Here is a 13077-nt window from a genome sequence, read left to right on the forward strand (position 1 = left end):
TTCTTAGCAAAAACTCAGGCTGATGGAATTCCCCTCCCTGACTGCTTTATTCTCCATCATCACAGAACAGTAAAAGGAAACTCAGCCCAGTGTCCTGGCTGCCAGCTGATTTCTAAGACCTGGAGAGGGCTGTGAGGGAGCAGGGGAGGAGCCTGGGGTGAGGGCCCTCAGTGGCCTTAACCCAGGGGCAGACACGGCAGGCGGACGCGTGGGTGGCAGGATGGCATGTGCTCTCCCACCTTGAACTTAAGAACCAGTTTTTCCTGCTTTAACTGTGAGCAGTGGTCTGTGAGCTTCCACACGACACTGGTCATTTTCCTCCAGAGAAAATCTACTCTATGTCAGGTATGAATGTTATATTTAAATCTGGCACGTATGGCTGGGAAAATCTGCTGAGAGACTGATTATCAAACACAGTGACAGCAGAAACAAGAACAGAGCTTTATAAAGGTCTCCCTCAATTTAGGGAAATCCATGTCACGAGACTGCAGTGTGAGAAGCAGAGACACGGAGCCACACTAACCTCTAGAGGAGGGAGTTGGAGTTAGGTCAGGAAGACCCCAGGACGCTCACGACTAGAAGCACCTAGTTCCGTAAGCTGCAGGCATGAATGCCGAGGCTGGACCTGAGGTGGGCAGCGAGGGCGGCAGAGGAGGGGAGGCCCTGGAGAGCTCCTGGTCACCGTCTGCGCCAAGGATGCAGATGGAGCGGAGAGGGGCCCTCCACAGCTCACGGTCCTTCAAGTGGGGAGAAGTATCCGTGACTCACAGGGAATAGTCCTGAGTACAGTGAGCCGGCTCCACACTCAGGTCAATACTAACCCAACACCATCCATTAGGCGCGTCAGGACGGCACGGACAAATGGCTGGTAAATCCTTCATTACTTAACCCGCTCTAACACTACGGCCCAAAGAACCCACCTCGAGACCCAGTGCGCATGGAGCGAGAGCTTGTTTTTTGTTTTTGAAACAGCCAGTTTTGCTTTTGACTTCAGTTAGCTGAAAAATCATTTCCATTAAAGCTCATTTTTAAATTAAACTCTTGCTTTTAAAAAAAAAGATGTAGCTGTCCATATCTGCCTAAAAGTAGTTCCTCAAAATTTAAGCTTTAAAGGGCACCCAGTAAATATTAGTACAAAACACAACTGCAAGAAGTTATTTACAAATTAACTTAAAATATGGCTTTTATTTAACCATATGGTTAAAATATGGAGAGATTAAAGCTAAAATAGTAATGAAGTGCTATTAAGTGGCAACTTAATAAATTATCCAAATTCTTTTAAAATTAATAAGGTGGAAAAACCTGTCTTAAAATCAGTCGTAGACAGTTAATAAAAGAGCAGTAGTGTAACGTTACCCACGAAGGCCTATGGCCTATGAACAGTTTCAAGAAGTGGTTTAGGCTAAGAGGGGAAAGCAGTGCCTCCAGCGGAGCTGATCATCCCCACAGAGAGCTGATGGGTGCCTGGCTTGGCCGAGATGAAGGTTCCTCCTCTACCAAGAGGGGAATGTGGAAAGGTCACAGTTCAAAGAAGTCTTCTGGTCAGAGAAGTCGATGACTTCCTTTTCTGGAAAAGTCTGGTCAAGAAAGGACACGTCCCCACGCTTAATCCCACCTCTCTAGGCCCAGAGGGGTGGGCAGGGCAGAGACAGACCGTCCACCTTCCCACTAGGACAACACCGGACAGCAACACCGGGGAACTGACCTGAGTCCTGGCAGAGGCTCCTGGCTGAGGCCTTCCTCTGGGGCTACAGGAGGTCTGGCTGGGAGGAGGTGGCCCTGCACAGAGGGCTCTGGGGTGGGGCCGGTAGGCCTCTGGAGTGCAGTGGGCTGACCTTGGAGCTCGGGAGCACTGACGCCTCACAGGACATCAGGAAGGGCCTGGGGCTCGCTGGCATGACACTCCGGCCACCTGTGGGCAAATGGAGGGTGCCAGAGCATAATTAAAAAAATAATCATAAAACACCTCTCACCGCGTTAGGAAATCGAAGTGCAAAATACACTGCAAGCATGTTATTTAAGCAAAGCCAAGTCCAATATCAAAGAAACATGGATTTCGGGAAACAGAGAACGCTGGGGTGGCTTTTGTTCTCTCCTGGTACAATAAACTGTAAGAAGCTTTTATTTTATATACTTTTATATTTATAGAGCCTCCTAATCCAGCCCAACTTCTGGTACCATCACCCTTTCAAGACTAAGAAACCAGGAGGAAGTGCCTGACCCAGGATCACACAGGAAGCAAGCCACAGACCCAGGATCTGAGCTTCCTAGTCTGTGTTTTTACCACTGCACCCCTACAGCCTTGTGTATCCTAAAAGCAGCAAACATCTTTGTAAAGTCTGTATGTATTTCTCCCAGAACCTAACATTAGAAATCAAAAAGAAAAAATATCCCTTGAGCCCCACCACCTTAACAGACATCGTACGTGTTTCTGTCTCCCCAAGGCACCCAGCTCTTTGCTCTGTGCCTGCCATGCTCTATCTGAAGTCTCACTAAATGCCATACTCGCGTCTGTTCTGTTTGAGCAGAAAAGGAATTTAAAGGAGGAGATTCCCAGAATTACAAAATCTGGGAAGCTTTCTGGTTACGACAGCAAATGTACACGAGGAAAGGAAGTTAAAGTTCCTCAAAACACTTAAGACCGCGGCACTCGGAGTCCCCCAGAAGTGGCGGGGGTTGTGATCCAGAACCAGCCCAGGCGGGTCCACTCCAAAGCAACCGCTCGCAAAGCCCCACAAGAACGTCTGAGGACTTCCCCCGAGGCTCACTTCACTCCTCCCAGGACAGAGCCAGGAAGGGAAGGGAAAGCTCTTTTTACCACGGAAAGGCGTGTTTGCTTACCGTTAAAATATTAAACATTACACAAATCATTGAGTATTTCAATGTTTGGTTTTCAGGTGAGCAGTGGAGCTGGTCCAGAGTGAGTGCCTATTGTGGGCTGCTAACTTCTGAGAACTCTTTTTTTAAAAAATATTTATTTTTTTGGCCACACCAGGTCTTAGTCGTGGCATGCGGGATCTAACTCCCTGACCAGGGATCGAACCCGGGCCCCCTGCACTGGGAGAATGGAGTCTTAACCGCTGGACTAGCAGGGAAGTCCCTAAGAACTCTCTTGATGGCACACGGGATTCCTCTGAAAATGGCTGTCCCGGTTTGGGAAATGGTTGTCCTGGTTTGGGAGCACCGTGCCGGGTGCTTGCCACTGCGTGTTGAGTCCTGACACCTCTGCTTCCTGATTTGGGTATTTTTTTTCATTATGGGCTTGAATATGTCCTCCTTGGGCACATAGCATACGTCCTTGCTATGTGCCCAAGCAAAAGAAGCTTTTATTTCTGCATATACAGAACAGAATGGTGTTAACGCTTCTGGAAAGGTCACTGCCGAGTGGGCCTCAAGGCCAGCAAGCAGAAGTGGACAGAGCCCCGGGGCCAGGCACACGCTGTTATGTCACGTGTCCTGTTGTATCCCGAGCTTGGTGCCTTTCCTTCCACGGAAGCCGTCTGCACAGGCCTGGGGGAAGTCATGGCTGGGAGGGAGGGGGTCTCAGTAAGGTCAAGGCAGACATCTTGCTGTCACACAGAGAGCGGACAACCAGGGCTCTGCCCTCTTGACCACACATGTGGAACAGAGAGATGCCCTTGTTGGTGGTGCTGGCTGGGACTCGGCACTTTTCCTAAAGACCGAGGTGGGTGAGGACCCATCTCAGCTAGGAAAGCATTTCCTTCTGGACACGGGGAGCCCACAACAGTCAGCGGTGTTAAGTCTACGTGTGTACACGTTGCAGAAGGCATGATAGGTACTTCACGTTTGCTGGTAGAATCTGTGTTTTTTTAGGATACACAAAACAAAAAAGCATTTACTCATCCAACAAACATTTGCCAATACTTACTGTGTGATAGGCACTTATACCAGGCACCAAAGATCTGGAAATGAAAATCACAGTGTTCTTAATCCAAGGAGTTCACAGTCTGCAAATGCTTGCATGTACTGTAATCACTATAACTGAAGCCAAATGAAGCATCATGAGATTCTGGAGATCAGGATTCTGTGTGTATGTGTAAGACAGGGTGAGCTCTGGGAAGGCTCCCAGGAACAGGTGACACAGGAGACCAGTCTCGGGTTTCTTGTTACTTGAGGTAGGGAGGGCATTATAGGATCATGAAGAAATGAAAAAGTGTGTGGGGGTAACAGCAAGTAATTCTGAGCGGCTGGGGAGGAGCAGCAGGGACGGAGCCAGAAGGGGAAGCCGACCAAGGCCTTGGATGCTGTGCCAAGAAGGGAGCAGGGGAGGAGCGGGGGTTGGGGTGGGATGGGGGGTGGGGAGGGGATCCAAAAGTGCAGTAATTCTGCTCGAGGGTGTTCTGTTTTGCTTATAATCTTTTACCCAGTACCTGATCTTTTAAATTGTGAAAATATCTAATTCAGTGGATTCTGCAGGTGAATGTCCAAATACCAATAAGCACCGTAAAATATAGGCTGAAAATAGCAGGCACATTTATAGAGGGTGGGCCCCACCAGTGAACCCCACTATTGGTCTTCAAGTGGGGTGAGCAAGACAATCTGCTAGAGTAAAGGAATGGTAAGAAATTCTACTTTAAAAATGAGGAAAAATTGGTTTTACTAATATTTAACACATGAATGCACCCTGGCACTCTTGCTGGCCTGTGTGTCAGCAGCCACAGGATCCTGACAGAGGAGGGGCTCTGTGACACGTGGGTGATGATTGGCCCTTGCCTGCTAGTTTACTTTAAGTCTCTCAGGTGTGTTGGAGTTTACATGCTTTGGGATATCATGGTTGTGGTCAATTAAAAAAAAAAAAAAGACTCTAGCTAAAGCTTTACAATACTTTGCAGTGATCTGGGGAGTTGTGAATACCTGGTTATCTTGTGACTTAGAACTTAAAGAGGAAGTACACATTTTCTTTCATGAGAAGCGTCAAACCTGGAAACCTTTTTCTTTTTTTATTCAATGACAAATGAGTGCAGCAGCGTGTCAGCTAGCTTACTGGTTTTAAGTCAATGCACTCAAATCTGTCCCTTCCAGGAGAAGGTGACAATGCATGAGTTACAGCTTTTCAAAATAATCTGTGCCAAGAACAGAGCATTTATGAAAACAGATGTTTGGAGATGTTTCCACAGGTGTGTGACTGTATTGCCAAGGATGTGGCAAGTGTGCCATCCACATGAACACTGACACCTGCACAGCAAAAGCTTTGGGAACCAGGACTTTCACCTCCCCTGATAGCCCCTGAACACTTAGCAGCCCAGATTCATCAAGAGCCCTCGAATGACTGGCAGGTGGGATTGAAAAACAAGTACCAGACGCACAGCAAGTCTGCATGCCTCCCTGAGGTTCACTGTGCTTACCTGTGAACCCCTCAAGAACCAGGAACTGAAATAAACAGAACTCAGAACCACATGTTCAAATGCTGGACTCAGGTTTCACCAAGAGTTTATAAATGGGATGTAGACTTGATCACATGGCTTTCTTTTAAAAACAGCACACATTTGTACAATAGATTATGTACTATTGATACACTGAAAAATTTAATCGTGTTCACTTCGCCTCTCATCCATTTAATAGGTCTTTATTTGTATATGTTTCTATGTCCATGATATTCAAGACAGTAGTATATGGCTTTCTTTTATAATAAATAAATAAAATATATGGTGGTGCATGCTCAAATTCTTTTACGTATAGCAGTGAACAGGAAAAAAGCCTGTGGACAACTTATTTACAGAAATGACCCTTGTGTGGTTAAGGTGGGAACAAATGCCACAAGCCGCAGTCATTGTCCAAGAGCCCCATGAGGCCAGGTTCAAGGCCATGGTCATTTGCATTGGGAGGCCCAGATGGACACCTAGTTTACGGGTCTCACACTCAATGCCACCACCTGTGCTGTCCTGGGTCAGGGTGGCGGGCTCCTCAGAATCATGTGGCTCTGAGTTTACACTGGAGCTCCTGGCAGGGAGTGGTGGGGTATATTTTTAAGCCAAAGGTGTGGCCCAGAGGAGGCTATCGGGAGAGAGTTCTACAAAATCTGTGCCACTGCCTGCTCTCCTAACCCCTGCTGCAGCCTCGGGCCCATTCCCCGTCCTGCTAGCCTTCTGCCTCTCTAGGTGTAGGAAATGAGGTAAAGAGGCAATTGAGAATCCCCAGAGAGAGGTAACCATGGATCTTCTGCAACAAGCAAGGCAGCAAGCTCATTACTCAGCTCCTACAACCACACCTATCTGCCCATTGACTCCAAATCTCTCCAAATGTGGCGAACAACTCAGCCAGTCGGGGGGACAGGCACTGCCCAAATCTCCCAGGACAGGGACTGCCACGCCTTACTTTCCCGGGAGTGTGTGGGCCTTCTGTGGTTTTGTCGGCTTGGAGTATCACCCACCATTCCCATCTCTACTTTCTGAAATCCTTCCTATCATTTCCCAGTCCAGTTCTGGCCCCTCTGTGAAGCCGCCACTGACAACCCTGACTGGTTCAGGGGTTCTTTGTCTTGGCTTCACGATGGAATCTTCTGGGATGCTTTAAGACAGAAACTGATACTGGAGGCCCACCCCTGGAGATTCTGGGCTGTGGCCTGGGCATGGGACTCTTTCCCGGGTGATTCTAACATGCAGTCAGGGTTGACACCTTCTGCTCTTGTTGAAAGCCATCCCTCCACCTTTACATACTTGAGGCAGCTTTTCTGGATGTCTCATGTGGCACTTATCTCGTTCTGTCTTAGGTCAGTTACTTGTGAATAAATCATCTCTTTAGCTCCATCCTAAGGTCCCCGATCATGCACAGAGCCTTGCCCATCATTCTCCCCAGAGTTCTAGAATGCTCCCCACCCCGCAACAGACTCAATAGCAGAGGAGTCTACTGCTGTTTCAGGAAGCAGGGCAGGAAAAGAAACTGTCAACTAGGGAGTCTTACCTGGGCCTTCCCAGTTGAGACTAAGTCAAAACAGGTTCCCATGGACTGCCTGGCATATGCACTGTGGAAAGCTAGTAACTCAGAAAAAAAAAAAAAAACCAACAGCTTGAGCTCCCTCTCTTGTTCCAAAAGGCTGTTTCATCAGAATGATGATAGATCACCTTAGAGAAGGAAAGATGTCATCCTGTTTGTCAAATATAGTAAGCAAGTGTTCAACTAAAAAAAAAACCAAACAAACCTCTGAGAAGTTAAAAAAGGTGGGGGGATTCCCATGGCATCCATTTTTACCTGTTTTCCCTTTCTTTTACTTTTCCAATGATGTTAACTTTCTAAAGGAAAACATCCTTAACCTTTTCACATTTACAAAAGGCAGCATCAAAATGTTCTGAATCAAATGATATAGCTGCTCAGGAGAAAAGAGCATAACTCTTCCACTTGCACCTTGCCTGGATTTCCACACTGCTACAGGGTCTCATCCACTTACTTCTTCAGCAAGCGTTTCTTGAGTGCCTCTCATGTGCCAGGTGCTGGCTATGTGCTAGGAGTGCAAGCCCCAACAAGAGACAATCTGTGCCTTCAGGGAGCTCACAGATCAGGAGGCAAAGGGGCAAACAAACAGAAACAACCCTATCAGGTAACAGGCTTTAATTAGGCAACGTCCAAGGAAGTGAGGAGGGGCATTCATGCATGCGACAAATATGCGCCAAGCATGTGTCCTAAGCCCTCATTTAGGAGATAGTCCCTGCCCTCATGAAGCTTATAGTCTAGCTGAGGAAGGAGCCAACACCTATGTAAACACAAATTCATACCAAGTACAGACTGACCATGGGCACCAGGGCTGTTGCAGGCCCTTCTGCCTAGACCAGGAGGTCCCTTTCCTTCTGTCCCCCACACAACTCCCACCACTAACAGCGGACCACTGGACCCCCATTCTGAGGCTCATGACAAGGCGGGTTTGGGAGCAGGGCGGACTCCGTTACGGGGACGCATTCCCACCCACACCGGGAATCGCTGCACCGAGACATGAGCCAGCAGCATCCTTGGCGGGCCTGCCTCAGATCCCCAGCCTGTGATGCCGCCTGGCTTCAGCAGACAAGTGCTCAAACTGTCTGCCGGGTGAAGGCCAGCGGGTCTTAGTATGGTAAATGTCTGTCCACCCTCCTCGGCTCGGCACAAAGGATTCCACAGCGATTCTAGCTCCGGGAAGGTTACGTTTCTCCAAGGGGGACCGGCTTTAAGGAACTGCCTGAGGGGATGAGGACACGCCCAGAGGCTCGCGCCGAGGGGAAGCCTGAGTCAGGGCGGCCTTGCACTGCTGCGAGATGCACCTGCTGCGCCGCCGGAGGAGGCCGCGGGCAGGGCGGGGGCGGGGCAGGGCCGCAGGAGGGGCCGGGTGCCCGGCCGGGGAGGGCGGCAGCCCGCGGTGGGGAGGGGGCCCCGGGCGGGGAAGCGGCCCCCAAATCTCGAGCCTTGGGAGCCAGCGCGCGCGAGCGGCGGGTTCTGGGGCACTCACCGACCCTTAGCGCCCGGGCGGCGGCGGCCGGGGTGCTGCCCTCTCGCAGGGCCCCCTCCCTCGGCTCCCGGCTCTGCTCTGACCTCGCGGCGGCGGCAACCGCTGCTGACAACTGCTAGGCCGCCGCGGCGGGGAGGGAGAGCCTGAGACCCACGACGGGCGGAGGACCTGGCCGCTCGTGGTCCTGCAGGGGGCGCGCCTCGGCCGGCTCGCGCATGCGCAGTGGGCCGCCCTGCGGGTGCTAGCCCCTCCCCGGGACGCCCCGCCCCGCCCCGCCCCGCCCCGCCCCTGATCGCGCCTGCGTAGGGCTCAGCGCGCCTGCTGCAAGGCCGGTAGAAGGGGCGACGCGCGGGATTCTGGGCGAGGGCTGGATCAGGGAGGAGACTCGCGTGGTCCGCAGGGACTTACAGGCGGCTGAAGTAGTCTTCTCCCGAATCTCTGCCTTCCCTGGCCATCCTCCATTTGCCGCCCAGCACTGTCTTTCATTGGGCGCCGGACACCTTCTCACGGAGGGAGGGCGCTTTGCTGCCTCAGGCCTGGCACGGAAGCTGCTGGGCGGAAGAGGCCCTGGGGGTGGACCTTTCTAGGAAATTTCTAGAAAACGACGGTGGGGTGGGCAGGACGGCCCAGCGTCCCTGAGTGTGGCCGCGGTCCCGGGGCGCAGTTCAGAGGGGCAGGGAGGCCTCGGGGTCACCTCAGGCAGGAGGGTCGAGAGTTAGGGTCAGGGTTACCTCAGGAGGGTCATGGGTTGGGTCGGGGTCCCCTGAAGCCGGGAGAGTTGTGAGGCTGGGTTGGGGGTCACCTTGGACGGGAGGGTCCCGAGGCCCGACAGGGATCACCGGGGGCGGAGGGTCTCGAGGCGGGGGCGGCGCGTGGCTAACAGTCCACGGGGGCTGGCCACTCGGCTCCCGACTGCCCAGGTCGTGAGCGCCGCCAGCGGCCCATCAATTCCGAGGATCCTCCCGCGGCCCGACGTGCACCTGCCGGCTGCCCAACTGCCCGGCTTCCCTCGGCCCAGCCTCTGGCGGCTCCTGGTGGAAGTCGCCGGGCCCAGGACGCCGCCTGCTGACCAGCCGGGCCCCGTCCCCGCTCCAAGCGCGCCTCTGGAATGAGGACAAGACTAACTGAATCGTAAAGTAATGACCCAATTCGGGAGGCAGACCTCTGCCCCCCAAGACTGTTTATGGATTAGTGATAAGAGCGTCTCAGTGCCCCATTTGTTTACTTAGCATCTTTTATTATCTGAAGTAGTGTTATTTACTTGTTTTTTCTGTCTCTCACCAGAAGATGGGCTCCATGAGTAAAGGGATTTTGTCTAGTTCATGGCTACATCCCAGGGTCCTAGCATGTCTGGCACAGAGGAGGCATTTGATAAATATTTGTTGAATGAAAGGGTCACAAAGACCTGGCTTCAAATCTTGACCCTATCCCCTAACTAGTGCAGGCATGGCATTTAAACTTCCTGAACCTCAATTTCCTATCCCTGAAATTAAAATAATACCAAACGCAAAGGTAATTAGTATTTCAAAGTGAAATGAGAAAAAAACATAAGTGCTTATCGCAATGCCTGGCACATAAATGCGAAATAAATGGTAGTATAATGGGAATATAACTAGAGACTTATATAGTCTGGTCTCTGTAATGAGGATTCAGAAAAAAAAAAATTGAAGGCAATTACTGGGTAGGTAGAAAAGTGGATTATTAGTATGTGACAAACATCTTAAAAACCATCTCTCCCCATTATTCCTCACAGACTGCACCCCTTCCCTCCCAACAAAAGTGTTGGGAAAAACTCTATGAACCTGGCTGACTGGTCCTTCTCTTCACCCTGCTTCTCCTCCTTAATCTTTTTTAATTTCAGGAACCCATCCTTCCCATTTCTAACTTACATTGGTTACACCTTGCAGTTTTTTTCAAACCCCTTCTAAACCTGATCCCAGTTTTGCGTAACCAAATCCAGAAACAGAACTAGCTGACTCAGAATTTCCCTTATATGGAAGATGAGGGTAGGGGCACTGGAAAAAGAATGACCATGCAGATCAAGACAGACATCTGGGGACTTCCCTGGTGGTGCAGTGGTTAGGAATCCGCCTGCCAATGCAGGAGACACGGGTTCAAGCCCTGGTCCGGGAAGATCCCACATGCTGCGGAGCAACTAAGCCCGTGTGCCACAACTACTGAGCCTGTGCTCTAGAGCCTGCGAGGCACAACTACTGAGCCCACGTGCCACAACTCTTGAAGCTTGAGTGCCTAGAGCCCATGCTCTGCAACGAGAGGCCACCACAATGAGAAGCCCACGTACCGTAACGAAGAGTAGGCCCCGCTCGCCACAACTAGAGAAAGCCTGTGTGCAGCAACGAAGACCCAACACAGCCAAAAGTAAATAAATAAATATATTAAGAAAAAAAAAAAACAACGGCAAAGAGTTCTATATCTTTGTTCTTAATCATGTTAGGGTGCCTGCTATTGTAATTATTATCAATTATCATAATCATGAACTGGGAGGGTGTGAAGGTCACTGGCAAAGGCAGATTGTCACATGCAAAGATTCCAGGCTCTGGACTCCTGTTCAAAAACAACTGCCCACAGTGGGCTGGACTCTTCTGATGCTCTTCAACAATCACTGAAAAATCCACCAATGTTCTGCTCAAGGCCCACTACTGAAAAAAACAGAACAAACGTAGATGCTCCATCTAGTCTTCTCCTTCCATTGGGAGGCCCACATAATGGTCATAATTTTGTTCAAAGTACACAGTAGAGATGAGACTGGAACCCAGGTGTTCAGGTTCCTGAGCTCTTTAATACTCTATGGTACGTGAATTACTCACATTCATATACCATGAATATATGCATAGAAATTACATGGTATACTTCTTGGGATTCATATGGCTCAGACATTTCTCAAGATTGATGGCAAATGTTAAAGTCGATGGTGTCACTCATAAACAAATGTTATGGCTTTACAAAAGGCAGTAAACCTAGTCATTATAATAGTTGGCTGACATACATAATAATATACCTATATATACTATATGTGTTTTTAAAATGAAACCAATATTTTAGCACCTTTTTTTTTTTTTAATTATTTATTTATTTATTTATTTATGGCTGTGTTGGGTCTTCGTTTCTGTGCGAGGGCTTTCTCTAGTTGCGGCGAGCGGGGGCCACTCTTCATCGCGGTGCACGGGCCTCTCCCTATCGCAACCTCTCTTGTTGGGGAGCACAGGCTCCAGACGCGCAGGCTCAGTAGTTGTGGCTCACGGGCCCAGTTGCTCCGCGGCATGTGGGATCCTCCCAGACCAGGGCCCGAACCCGTGTCCCCTGCGTTGGCAGGCAGACTCTCAACCACTGCGCCACCAGGGAAGCCCCACACCTATTTCTTTTGAGGGGCACAAATACTAGCTAGTTAGCTAGCTATACCTACATATGCTTATATATGTATTTTTTTTTTGTACAGTAGTTACTGGTATTCAATGCAGAATTTATTTTATTTAATTAAATTAATTTATTTGGTTGCGCTGGGTCTTAGTTGTGGCAGGCGGCCTCCTTAGTTGCGGCATGCAAACTCTGAGTTGTCGTGTGCATGTGGGATCTAGTTCCCCTACCAGGGATCGAACCCGGGCCTCCTGCATTGGGAGCACGGAGTCTTACCCACTGCACCACCAGGGAGGTCCCCAATGCAGAATTTTAGAATAGGGTTTCTCCAGTTGTTTCCATAGGACTATGTTATAATTGAGGGATGCCTTCTAGACTAAGAGCTGTACACATACTCCTTCATTCAGTGATTAAGAGGCATTATATTGTAGTGGTTAAAACTGGTTATGGACTCTGGCCACACAGCCTCAAATTGAATCCCAGATCTTAATGTCTTAACTTTTCTGTGCCTTGGTTTCCTTGTGTAAAATGGAGATTGTATAGTACGCACTTCATAGGATTGTTTTGAGTATTCGATGTATCAAAACATATAAATCCATGGTATATTTCTCCATCTGTTTGTATCATCTTTAATTTCTTTCATCAGTGTCTTATAGTTTTCTGCATACAGGTCTTTTGTCTCCTTGGGTAGGTTTATTCCTAGGTATTTTATTCTTTTTGTTGCAGTGGTAAATGGGAGTGTTTCCTTAATTTCTCTTTCAGATTTTTCATCATTAGTGTATAGGAATGCAAGAGATTTCTGTGCATTAATTTTGTATCCTGCTACTCTACCAAATTCATTGATTAGCTCTAGTAGTTTTCTGGTAGCATCTTTAGGATTCTCTATGTATAATGTCATGTCATCTGCAAACAGTGACAGTTTTACTTCTTCTTTCCTGATTTGGATTCCTTTTATTTCTTTTTCTTCTCTGTTTGCTGTGGCTAAAACTTCCAAAACTATGTTGAATAATAGTGGTGAGAGTGGGCAACCTTGTCTTGTTCCTGATCTTAGTGGAAATGGTTTCAGTTTTTCACCATTGAGGATGATGTTGGCTGTGGATTTGTCATATATGGCCTTTATTATGTTGAGGTAGGTTCCCTCTATGCCCGCTTTCTGGAGAGTTTTTTTTATCATAAATGGGTGTTGAATTTTGTCAAAAGCTTTTTCTGCATCTATTGAGATTATCATATGGTTTTTATCCTTCAATTTGTTAATATGGTGTATCACA

The 13077-nt window shown here is 49.0% G+C and overlaps 1 protein-coding gene across 9 annotated transcripts in view; it reads right to left on the reverse strand.

Annotated features, from left to right (window-relative positions):
• Positions 1-8927, reverse strand: part of ABCA3 (ATP binding cassette subfamily A member 3) — a 45184-nt gene extending 36257 nt beyond the window's left edge. For 2 of the 9 annotated variants that reach the window (XM_059897021.1, XM_059897022.1), the window contains exons 1-4: positions 8435-8631; positions 1706-1912; positions 1357-1577; positions 524-737 (exon numbers count right to left, since the gene is read on the reverse strand). The gene's annotated coding sequence lies outside the window, so the exon portion shown is untranslated. Of the gene's footprint in view, positions 1-523; positions 738-1356; positions 1578-1705; positions 1913-3889; positions 3924-6921; positions 6993-8434; positions 8632-8842 lie in introns of those variants that run through there. The other 7 variants (XM_059897024.1, XM_059897023.1, XM_059897025.1 and 4 more) reach the window with 6 other exon arrangements.
• Between the last annotated feature and the right edge of the window lie 4150 nt (positions 8928-13077).

Source organism: Balaenoptera ricei, chromosome 15 (genome assembly GCF_028023285.1).
Source record: "Balaenoptera ricei isolate mBalRic1 chromosome 15, mBalRic1.hap2, whole genome shotgun sequence".
Classification (NCBI taxonomy): domain Eukaryota; kingdom Metazoa; phylum Chordata; class Mammalia; order Artiodactyla; family Balaenopteridae; genus Balaenoptera; species Balaenoptera ricei.